Source organism: Fukomys damarensis, unplaced genomic scaffold (assembly GCF_012274545.1).
Source record: "Fukomys damarensis isolate Sample0158 unplaced genomic scaffold, DMR_v1.0_HiC HiC_scaffold_14, whole genome shotgun sequence".
Taxonomy (NCBI): Eukaryota; Metazoa; Chordata; class Mammalia; order Rodentia; family Bathyergidae; genus Fukomys; species Fukomys damarensis.
Genome location: NW_022900926.1, coordinates 39,150,586 through 39,164,142, shown reverse-complemented (window position 1 = coordinate 39,164,142; position 13,557 = coordinate 39,150,586).

Here is a 13,557-nt window from a genome sequence, read left to right as displayed (position 1 = left end):
AAATATATATTTTTTTTTTTTTTTTTTTTTTTTTTTTTTTTTTTTTTTTGCTTATTTTGAACATTACTCTTTCCTGTAGATGGCAGATGCTTGCCTGCATAGGGAGAAAGCCTCTTCTTCTTTCAAAAGGAGTAGGCATTCACCAGATTGCCAGAAAATAAGAATCCACAGATCACCAAGGGTACATGCAGAAGAGTATAAAACAGAGTAGATAAGATAATGGATAAGGTTCTTATCATGAAGGGCTTTGTCTTACATTAGCTGGACATTTTAGTGTTTAATGTGGCTTAGGATATTATAAATGTAAAAAGTTGAATTTACAGCATTGGCATAGTGAAATTCACACCTTGGGAAAATACTTCCTAGTCGTTTTGTGTTTCCACTCTTTCTTTAAAAGAAAAAAAAAACTTTCTGTTAAAAAAATTACTTGTCCTCTGGATTCAGTGATCAATAGCTACCTCATGGTATTTTTGAAAATGTACCCAAATGTTTAGGCTATCTTTTTTTATAAGGTAGTTTACATATTTCATTATCAGGCCCATAGTGCCTGGTTGATCCACTTTTGAAGTGATTGTATTTATGGATGTCAATGTGATATATTCTCTTTGCAATTTTTTTTGTTGCTGTTGTCACTGGGGATCAAACTGAGGATCTTGCAGTTGCGAGGCAGGAGGCAGAACCATTGAGCTAAATCCTCGGCCCCACTGTGCAATTTTTCATCAAACTTTAGCCACTTATTTTCACTTTCACTGAAAATGTTGTACAGAAACATTTTGTCATTACAGGATGCAATATGATGATTTACTAATACTGTCATTCAATCTTCATTAGTTATTTTTTCCATAAAGAAAATTTTTCTTGTATAAAATAAAATTATCATGAAAATAAGTAGTCAGATTAAACAGTGAAAGATTAAATCGTTCATTCCTTCACTGTACCACTTCCCTTGACTAGTGAGGCAACTGCCCTAACACTTTGAAATAGGGAACACTTGTGATGTTCAGACTATTTGATCTTAAACACTTAGACTTGGAGTCTCTGTTTGGCTCCTTTTGTTCTTTGACAAGATCCCATAGATCATTCCTTCCCTCCTCACCTTTGAAAGACTGAGATTTAGCTTATCTTTTATTTTCCCCAGACAAGAATCAGACATTCCTGCCAATGCCCTTGGTTCCTTCTAGGAAGTTTTATTTAGAGACAATAATATGAAGACCAGATATGCTTCTTTGGTGGTCATTTCCTTCGGTCTCTTTTCTGTACAGGTTTGAATAGCAGAAAATCAATGAGTCCATTCTTGTGCTTCTAGTTCATTTTTAAGATTGATTTTATATGTTCATCTATTTTCTGTGATCTTATGAGTCTGTTTCTACTGATTAGAGCAAAATACATATTTGTTTTATTACACAATAATCATTTCAAAATAATAATACTAATATTCTTATAAAATTGAGAATTGAATGTAACTTAAGACTTATAGACATTGGGTTCCTTTACCTCTAAACATGTACATGCATATTTTATAACAATGAAATTTTTGTCTGACTATAATATGATTTTCAGAAATTTAAACTAGTTAGAGTCTTCATCAAGTTTTCAGTAATATTCTTTGAGCAACTGTTCTTAATAGTTGCATTAAGAGGCAGTGGAGAAAATCCAATACCCATTTTTGTTAAAAACTCAACAAAAATTAAAAGCAAGAGGGGATCTTCTCCATTCAGAAATATTATATATGAAAAAATATAGCATTATCCTTACTAGTAAATCATTCAATAGTTCCAGAAGTCATCTGGTGAAGTCATGTGATGAGGCTTCTCACTGCAGCAAAACACAGAAGAAAAATTAAAAAAAACTCATTGTAAACAGATTATAGAATAAAAAAATGGAAAACATAATGGTGTACTCCATGTCCATGTTAATTCTAAAATCTGAAATCTACAATGACCCAGAATCTGAAATTGTTTAAATACTGACACTACATGAGGAAAATTCCATACCTGACCTCATGGAATTGACCATAGTATACAGACACACCAAAGTTTCTAGAAAATATCTATATTACATTTAGGCTGGAGGTCCACTCCAAATATTTCATTTTTACATATAAATATTTCTCCCCTACTACATATTTCCTTTGATACTCCAAAAAACTCTCAAAGTCTAAAACACTTCTGGTCCTAGCCATTTTCAGTAAGAAATACTCTACCAGACCAAAAATATAATAAGAAAGAAATTTATACGAGGTCTAATATTTGACTACTTCTGTTCACCCTTCAATTCTATCAAACACATTTGGCAAGTGTTTGTCCAGTCTTTATTATGATCTGCTGGAGTATTAATCCTAATAGAAGGCAGGTGCTCTGATATATTTTTGACATAGATTCCAGACATTGTCATGTTACAGGAATGTATAGATAGATTTGCTGAATATACTTTTGGATATTTGTCACTGTCACTATTTTATTAATATCTATCTCTTCCCTGTCAGCTCCACATCAACAAGGACTTCAAAATGCCTTTTCCAATATCAGATAGAGAAGGGCAAGGAGCAAATATTTTCAATGGAATGGACATTAGGAGAGTAAGTGTTTCTTTGGCTAGATTATTGTTCATAGAGTTTATCACAGATAATTTTGATATTATCAATGAAGACATCATAGTTTCATGTTTTACATTTCAGTCGGTGGTCCAGTTTGATTTAAATGTTGTAAATGATATGTGGGGACAATTCAGTTTATTTTTAAAGATTCCATTTATTTTACAATTGTTTGTTGAAAGATTTTCTTTTCTGTATTTAATTGCTTTGGCACTTAAAAGAGAAAACAAAGAAGAAATTTTTAATGATGTTGGGTAAGACAAGCAGTTTTTATGTAGGAGAAAAAAAGCACAGACTATAAAATAAAAACTGAACAACTAACATAATCAGAATTTTGCTTTCCAAAAGACACTTTTACAGATATGAAAATGTAAGCTGCGGAGGAAAAAATTGTAAATTATATATCTGACAGATGATTTTTATCTCGATTTCTAAAGAACTCTCATAACTCCACAAGAAGACTGCTTTATGTGATAAAAAGAATTGTGAGATGCCTCATGGGCTCTCTCAATCTGTAATACACAGGATCTGCATAACTCTCCTCTGTGAGGATGGGCAAGGCCCAGCAGAGTGATAGAATTCATCATCAGGATTAGGTTGCTAATCTATTAAGTTTTGAGTTATTCCAAAAAAGAGATTATCCTGGGTGAGCAGGCAGCTCCTCAGCCTGGAGGGAAGCAGGCAGCTGTGCTGCGAATGACTGTGGAGCTGACCATGTGGCCGGGGTCTAAGGCCAGTCTGTAGAAGCACAGAGTAAATCCTGTTTAACATCCTGTGGGACATGGGAACATTAGCACTACAAGCACAATGGGTGGTACTCTGTCGACAACAACTGATGTGTTCAAAAGGGACTCTGAGCTCCAGATGTGAACCCAGCACTGCAGAGACTTCAACTTGAGCCTAGAGAACTGGGAAGAGGGCCCAGCTAAGCCATGCTCAGATGCTGAGCCATTAAAACTATGCTATAACAAATGGGTGGGGCTTCACGTCATTAAATTTATAGTGAGTTCTTTTGCACAGTACTATTAGCTTGGTTTTAAAATGTACACAACCCTCTTTTGAGTGTGGCCTAGTCTTAGTGATTTACTTCCAAAGCGTAGAGGAAGGATAAAGGACAAATAGAATCATTGTAGATAAGTAAATAAACCTCTCAATTATCTCAAGGATTCAAGGTTAACACCATGGGTGAAAACTGATGTTGGCATCATGGAGTATGATAAGCTATGAGTAGCAGGGTGCATTTATGGCAGTGATGATGAAACTATAGCACTTCTGCCGCGGCAGGCTGTTTGTGTCACTGAAAGCTCTAAAAGGTACACCAACACTGATCTATGGTCTTCATCCTTAAAAACCCATGACCTCAATCTAGTTATGAGGGTAATAATTAACAATTGTAAATTGATGGATATTACACAAACTATGTGCACTGGACACCTGAATATTGTCCAGGGCATGAAAGTTATAAAGGACTAGAAAAGTAATATGTACCAGAAAAAGCTGTATACATATGGAAACAATGTGGTTTACTGGGCTCAGTACAGAAGCAGAAAAGGAACATTAGTGGGAAACTTCACAAAATTCAAATGGAGTATTCAGTTTTGTTTATAGCAATGTATCAAAGTTAGTTTTTGGTGTTGAAAAGTACTGTAACTTGATAACATTAGGAGGAACTACGTGAGCATTCTATGAAAATTCTCTGCATTATCTTTCCAAGTTTTCTGGAGACCTAAAATTGTTCCAAAATCAAAGCTTTATTTAAGAAAGGCATGCTAAGAACACATTAAAATGTGTAGCTCCTAAAAGACTCTCTTTAATGGTGTTAAGGAATTAGAGAGGAAGGGTTTAATGTGGATTAGAAGCAAGAGAAAGATTGAAACCCAAAGAATAAACTGCTGAAATGTAAAGCTATTTGAAAATTAATTTTTCATGCATTATATTACAAAATTTAAGCATTTCAAAGATTATTCACTGTGATACTGAGAAGAAATTTTCTATAGTACATTAGCTTTTAATCACACCTCTGTGCACTGACTACTGACCCCAGGATCCATTTGGAGATATATCTGCCATGTCTTCTCAACAAAATTTCATTTTTTTGTGAAAAAAATCCATTACAAATTAAATAAAAGGCAAACAATTGAAGAGAAAACTTTCAAAGAACGTAATAAATAATACAGCACATGAAAATGTTCCAAACATCACCAATCTTTAAAGAAATGCAAATTAAAGTAATGAGATGCCGTTGCATACTCATCAAAACGGCTTAAAGTAAATATTTGACCAAACCAAGTGTCAGCATAGATATGGAACAGCTAGTTAGTACTTTCACCTATTGTTGGTGGGAATGAAAATGATTCATTCACTTTGGGCAACAATTTAGCAGATCTTAAAAACTTAACCATATGCTCATCACATAATCTAGCAATTTTGACTGGAACTGAAATTACAAATCCATGCAGAGATTTGTGCAACAATATTCATAATACCTTTATCTATAGTAGCCCCAAACCAGAAATGACTCAAATTTTCACAGATAGGTGAATTTGATATATACACAAAATGGAATACTCAGAATGTGAAAAGAATGAATTGTTGATGCATGTTTGTAAAAAAAGAAAATGAAGCTCAAGTAACCACACTAATTGACAAAATCCAAACCACATAAAAGTTACATTCTGTATCATTTCATTAACCTGAACCTAATGAAATTTCATCTGTGATGATGGAAAATGGGTCAGTGGTTACTCGAATACGAGGCAGCAAAGAATACTGTGAGCAATTAACGGAACTAGAAAAACTTTTGGTTTAATTTATTTTGACGGTTTTGCAAGTATGTTTATATATTAGATATATATGTCAAAACTCATGAGATTGTCCAATTATATATGTGCTAGTTTTTGTTTACCCGTCATGCTTGCACAAAACTCTAGAAAGAAAAAGATATAAAAATATTTAAGACTTAGCACCAGTCTACCTTACCTATCACAACTATGGAATACAGAGACCATCTTGAAACTGCAATTGACAGGGTTTAGATATTATTGATTTGGCTTATGAATTCAGCTATTAAGATTATGAGGCACTCCAAGACTTACATGTGAATTCCTAATTGACCTTTCAACTGCTGTTCACAGAAACTTCCCTATGCCAATGGTCACAGTTAAGGTCTCATGATCAATGAGGTTGTGATGTCTCTATAGCAAGGAAACACTTAAGCTGAGAAATTATGACTCCTCCCAACCATTATTTAAGATCAAATGGTAGCTAAGGTAGTGCAGGTGGCTTGTTAGCTATGACCTGAAAAATATCACAGGTGCCTTAGTAAATGTGGCCTGGCATTCACAAGTAAGCATAGATACCCTCTTTTTTCGAGCCTGCCTCATTAAGTGCATTAGTTCTGCTATTCCCTACATCTGCGTTCACACCCCTTGCCATATTGTACGGACTAATACAGCCCCAGTGGTCTTAACCAGGACAGAGCTAACATTAGGTGGTCTTTATCCAGGAGAGAGCTAAAAATCAATTTCTGCCCCCCCAAAACTAATAAATTATTGCTTGTTATCCTTCATTCTTTGTTCTTTGTGCATCACTCATTCATCCCCTTCTGTCCTCTCGTCAGGTGACATGGCATCCCCAGGAGACTGGTGAGGCTATCAACCTGACAAGTGCTTGGGCCATCAACCTTACAGTCACATGCTCCTAACAGGAACTATTCCAGAGAACTGGATCTTTGTAGGTGAGAAATGTGAGTAACAAAAAAACACATTTTTATAAATGATTCTTTCACATACAGTCAAATTCATTTAAATGCCAATAAAATTTATGTGTATATATGTATTATTTAATCATTTTTATTTTTAAAAATGCCTTGTTATAGTATTCTGCAGTAAGAGTCCCATCTTTAATTGATTTTCTCTAGCCACAGATGAGACTCCCCCAGTTAACAAACTGCTAATAATTTTTATCAGACACCGCTATTATTAACAAATTAACAGAAGTAATACTCAGGAAGCTCAGAAAGGAACACTGGGTAACTAGTGTGGGAACTGTCATCTCAGATGTCTTTTATGATGCGAATTTTAAAGAAAGGAATAAATTCAAATCTTATGAAATGTTAATCTAACATTTTCTCCTCCTATCCACCAACATCAAAGTTATTAATATGTTCATGAATAAGGAAGTAGATACTGCAATTGAAATTTGCTGTTTAATCTGAATAGAGGAAAGGGGATCAAATGACAGGATGACTGGGCAGAAAAAATCATCAAAGAATATGAGAACTGTGGGTGACATAACAAGGCAAAACCAAGAAAGAACATCAATAGAAGTAAATCGTGTAAATTAATGGAAGAGATTCTATATTTTTGAAACTTAAGTCTAAACTATTATTTTTTCACCAGATTAACTACAATACAAGCAAAAAAAAACCCCACAGATTTTCTCTAATAAGTGAAATGAGAAATATTAATAAGTGTATCAGGGAAAGGGTTTGATGACTATGCTGGCTACTTTCTACATGTTACTACCACCCATCCAGACAAACAGAAAGGGTACCTACCTATTTTATAGATACATAATTGACAGGAAATTTAAATGAATTAGACACAGTTAAAAGGTCATTAAATATCAGAATCAAGGCTGAAACTTTAACATGTGATTATATGATTATATCACACTTATTTATCATATCTATTGTGGATGGGCATTTGAGTTATTCTCACTTTTTGTCATAGTGCTTTGTGTTGCTATGAATATGTTCTTTCTAGAGTATATGCCACAAAACATACGACATTGGTAGTAATACAATAAGTAAATGTTAACTTTAGTAGGTAATCCATTATGCAAACAGTTAGCATATTTACATCTCCATCAACAGGACATGAAGATTTCCCTTGTTTCACATTACAGAGAATGCTTGGCATTTCTGCTGTTTTCTCTAACTATTCTGTTCTTTCATTGATTGCTATTTCATGGTTTTAGTTTTCATTATTTTGGTGATTAATAAGACTGATGCTCTTTCATTCTTTGATAATCTCTTTTATGAAGTAAGTCCTTAAGTATTTTGTACATTTAATTTATAGGTTTGGGCAACACTTTTTACTGTGTATCAGTATGTATATCTTCTGGGAATAAGTTCTTTGCTGAACAAAAAGTATTGCATATATACCTTCTTTCATTTTTTGTCTTACCACTCACCTTAGGATGCCTCTTGTTGAGCAATCATTTTCTTTTGTTTTCATTAAGCTTATCCGTACATTTTAGGTAAAAAAATGCAATGACATTCCCATTGGGAATTTGGATCTTTACATGATATATCTTAATTCTTATTTTTTTCCCATTCTCCTGCCCTTCCTTTAACTCCTCCACCCCTCATATTTACAAAGACTTTGTTTCCAGTTTTTCATTTTATCACATGAATTATATTTCCCTCTTTCCTTTTCCCTATCCCTCCCACTTCCCCTTCCTCTTTGGATCTTTTCTTCCTATTTCACATTATCTATTATACATTTTGATCCTTGTTTACACTTTCCCTCACTCAAGAGAAACTATGCGGTATTTACATGTGTGTCCTATTTATTTCACTTTCAATTTTAATATAGTCTGTGGCTGCCCATTTTTTTCCCTATTGGAGATCTGTGGTCCATTTAAATGTTTTATATATTCCATGAACATATAATTATAAATATCTTATCATTCTAAAAGGTTATTGTAAGAGCTTTATTGCTTTGCTTTTCACATTTTGGTGTACAATCATGCTGGAATTGATTTCTCATGGTGTGAGATAGGGATTAAAATTTATTTTCCACTCTAGAAGACTATGGAGCACCTTAATTTAAAATGATAGCAACAGTTCACTTTAGTCTCCTCTTTATAAAAATTGAAGAAAAATGAGCTGTCTCTAGATTTTCTGTTATACTTTATTTGTTATGAACCCATCATTGCATCAATAAAACATTGTCTTAGTTATGTTCTTGGTATCTGGTATAAGATATAATGTTTGTATAAGTTTACCAGCTTTGGTTATTGGCTTCAAGTTTATCTTATAAATTCTTGGTGTTTTCATTTTGCATAAACTTTGAGTCAGGAGGAAGAAGTCATGATTGTTAACTCTGTATGAGCTCCGACATTTCTCTTCTTAAATCTTCTGTGTAATTTTTCCTCCTCAGAAGTTAGTTATATCCAGCTCTGTGGCACTTCATCCTTTAAATGTACAGACTAATATGCAGCCAAAATGCAAAATTGAGGCACTACACAAATTTCTAGTTTCCTTCCTTTCTGAAGTTTGTCTCATTATCCTATCAATAGATTACCCTTTCTCTATACATACATGCATACATTTAAAACTCACTATTATTTATTGGTATTTTCAAATAATTATAATAATTATATTTAGAAAAAGACAATTTTAATACATTATTAAAGGATTATTATTATTATTATTATTATTATTGTTCTTATTTTGTACCAGGGATCGAACTTGGGACCTTGCACTTGCAAGGCAGGTGGCGGCACCCTGGCCCTATTAAAGGATTATTTTAATTGTATAAGCTCCAGAAATGTATGTGAATAATGATGTATAAAGTATTGTTTTAAGAAAAAGTTCACTGGTCAAAACAAGATATACTGAACAAAGCAGGGGATTTATATGTTGATTGGTTTTTGAAGTTTAATAAACAATTTAAAACACTGGAGTCTTATTTAAGGGAAATCCAAAGTGTAAGTAATGTTTCTTGTGTTTGTACTGTGTTTTACAAGAAAAAATGCTGCATTATTTGCTACCCTTATGTTCTAGCATTGTGAGCCCTGGTTATTTTGCTCTCCTTTATGTAGCATGAGAATCTCTAAATATAATATTAGAGAGATTATAATAATGATTTAATCATATCAGTATCAAAGTAAAGTAGATGAACAATGTGAATAGACATGTTTTTAGCATTTCTATTATTTTAATAATCATTGAAGAAATTTTTCTTGTCATTGTTAAATAACTAATTTGACTAACTGATGTGTCACATGAAGAGATAACTCATGTTTAATACTCCTACTAGCCACATATGTCCACATATGTCTAAATTGCATGCAACAATAAAACAATGAATCTGATTCTTAATATATGTACTGTGGCGGAAACCAGTAGCACATGAACACATCTTGTGCAACACAGGCATTTAGCATAGACTCTTACAGCTCAGAAAGTGCACTGTGCAAACATTAATACAGCCTGCCATTTGCCAAAGGAAATACTTTTGTGAGGCTCATTAACTTAATTGTTCCCTGTCATCTAGTTAGAAAAGAGAAAAGAAGAACATTTTCTGACAAAAGCAAAGATGGTTAAAAGTTCTATTAGAATGTGCAGCCCTTCAGAAATTTTCAAGTTAAGAAGGAAATTGAATTTAGCATTTTGTACCACCTGCCTTTCCCTTCACCTTCCCAATCTCTAGTACTGTGAATCACAAAATTTCTAACTGAAAAGAAGTCAGAACTGTTAAACATTAAGTTTACACTAATGAATCTCTTCTTTTAATTGCATATAAATTTATTTTATCTCGAGAAATAACTGCAGTTTGTATCAATTCCATTGTGAATGTGCTCCTAACATCTAAGTGAGTAGCCTGAGACTGAATAAGATAAGATCTCTCTCTCTCTCTCTCTCTCTCTCTCTCTCTCTCTCTCTCCCTCTCTCTCCCTCTCTCTCTCTCTCTCTCCCTCTCTGCATCCCACAGCTGGATCTTTTGCAAACTCAGATCTTTCCTTCTCCATGGAGTCTGTGTTATCTGAGGTATAGTCATAGGCACATTTAATTCCCACCTTCATATGGAAGAGTTAAGGAATCATTAGTGGACTAGCTACTTCCTCTGTTATTTACGCTGGAATGTTATGCCATATTTCTTTGGGAAACAGTGGTTTGGTGCTCCTACTGTGTCTTCTGGAAACTACCTTATGGAAAAGCACTGTACTGGGTGTTTTGGTAAGTTTTTGATGCTCCATTTGAGGAACATGAAAAAACCTTTCAGAAAAATCAAGAACTACTTTTACCTCAGACAGTCTCTCTTTGAGACTTACTTCCTAGCAGGGACTCACAACCACCTCCAGGGCTTGAAAGGGCTCTTTGCAGGCCCTTTCCTTTTCTGATTCTGAATCACTGAATCACCACCCTTTCTGCTGCTGCTGCTGTTGTTTGAACATGTAATGCCTTCTGGAGCAGTGGTCAGCATTTCACAGCTATGGTCCCAATCCTGATGTCTGTCTATACAACCCACAATTTAAGGATGGTGTTTACATTATTAAATGCTTGAAAAGATAGAAAAAAGAGACTATACTACACAAAAAATATAAAATTCAGATTCCAGTGCCCATAAACAATGTTCTGTTGAAATACAGCCATGCTTGATTGCTTAAGCATTACAGTATTTATGTCTCCCTCTGTGGTGTATTGGTGGAATGGTTTTCCAGAAAAGGTTTGAGCCTTTGTTCTATGTCTATAGTCCTTATCACACCATGTTTAATCCACTGGTCCCCTAGAGAGCTCTGGATTCTTCACATAGAAGCTTAAAATCCCACAATTACATAACAGATGGAAAGGCAAGAATTTTCCATCATTTCCCCTTGCATTTTCTTTGCAGAAGAGCTGTATTTATGACCAAGGAAGCATTTATTTGAGAGATAACAGCAAGGTTTGAAATGAATTACCAGGAAATGAAAGTAAAGTAAGAGCAGCAGGAAGCAGATGTCTGGCCATTCAAAGCCATCCTGCCTTAATTGTTAGCAAAGAGAAAGGTTGCCTGTGTTTTTAGATTTCCTTATGACTATCACGTACAAATGTTCCACAAGTAATGCCTAATGGAAATGCACAGAAGCAATCAACACTTATTTCACATTCGATATTTAACTAAGTAAGAACCTCTATTTGAAGCCATTCAAGTCATATAATAAAAATCACTATGTTGTCCAGTTTTCTAGATATGATTTAGATGTAGTAACAAAAAAGGTTGCCTCTAATTAAACAGGAAGAAAAAGCTAACCTTTCCTCGGTTGGAAAGACTTTAAAATCATGGAAAAGCTTATCCAGGCTGGTGGTGCAATTGCTTTTTCATAGAAAGAACTTTGAAAACAGATTTGCCCCTACATGTTCTAAACAATCCAGGTGCAGAAGACTTCCTACAGGGAGCAGGGCACAAAAGCCCGCTGAGGTGGTCCTGATGGGCCACAGTCCAGCTCTGATGATGGATTAGAATTTCCTACCATTGGTGAGTTTTATAACAGAAAAGTAAATTGGTTTGAATAATTCAAGAGGAGACTACAAGTCTACAGCTAATCAACGAAGGAGACATTGAATGACTTAGCCAACTTTTGATTATAAACAAGAAAGAAAATAAAGCACAGATGGTCTCTGGGCAATTTGCAGTAGAAGGGCTGCTTGCTGAATCAAAAAGTCCCTAATCTCTCCTTATGCAGGTGTATTTTTAAGGGCACCTTAAATCAAGTAAAGAAACAACTTGCAGACAATAATTTATTAAGAGATGACTTGATAATACCATTTCAAATGTAGCAAAATGCACAAAAATTTTCCAACTAGTGCATAACATGGATGTCCAATGAAACAAGACATTTTCTTCTGTGGAAAAAACACTGAAAAAGTAGAGGTAGCTGCCTCAATGACACAGAAAAGCTACCAATGTCCCCTGATGAAGGTAAATGACCAAAACAATATGGCTACTTTTGTATAGATTTTAACTAATGTAGAAAGTAGAATACAAACTTTGGCTTAACAGCAATTACAGAGCAGACTGTGTGTATGGCCAAGTTCAATGAGTTCAATGGCATCTCCTAGTCTGTGGAGAAAGTCTTATCCATGAGAGAAATATAAAATAATTGAAGAGCAAGGTTATAAAGATCATGGGACAGAACAAGGAGGAAAACCAAGGCTGGGCCCAGTGAACACCTTCCATTGAACAGATAAAAATCAAGACCCAGACAGAACAGAAAGGCTAACAAAATCTGGGAGCGAAAAGTGCTATGAAGAAAATGAACTCCACAGATCTTCAGAAGATCCCATAAATTACAAATCATCAAATTGTGTGTAAAAATCACTTAAGGCCTGAGTGAAGAGGACTCCAAAGGATCTGAGAACCTAGTACCCAATACAACAAGGACTGAGAGGAGTGAGTGCCTGTTCCCCAGAGCCATAGATGCCTATCATTTTCCAGACATGAGTACACTATTGCGGTCTTGTATTACTAGCTATGTATGATCAGAATGGAAAGTTAAAATTTGCTCTGATCACACCAAATAAATCTTAAAGGAAAGATTTAAATTGGACGAACAATACTAGATGTGATGACCATGCCTGTAATCTCAGTACTGAGGAAGATTGTGAGAGGAATTTAGAGGCCAGACTGAGTCACAGAGCAAAATCCTGTCAGAGAGAGAGAGAGAGAGAGAGAGAGAGAGAGAGAGAGAGAGAGAGAGAGAGAAGAAAGAGGCAAACAAATGTTACAATTGTATTCTATATATTTTAAAAGTTTAAGAGATGATTGATATATGTAATAAAGATAAAATAGAAAATTTATCATCTATCTTTTGTTGCAGGGGGTCTTGATCATAAAGCTAATAATTAGTAAAGAAAATATGTTACTTTTTCCCCCTATAGGTGAGCAGCAAGGAAGCTTATGGGGCCTTTCTCTGAGTTTTTGAAAACACTATTAAGTTTTCAATAAAACAATTGTGAAGTAATTCAACCATTACAGAAGTGTTAAATGTAAAAAGGAAAAGGGAAGAAAAAAATATATTTCCAAATAATTTCACCCAGAAAATGAATATTGCTAAAATTAAATTATAATATACACGAGTCATAAAATAAAAATCTTCAGTCTAATTCCATTTAAATTTAAAGTAGTTGAAAAATTGAATAGATAGTTTAAATATTACTTAAATGAAAGATATTACTAGGCTTTAAAAAAATC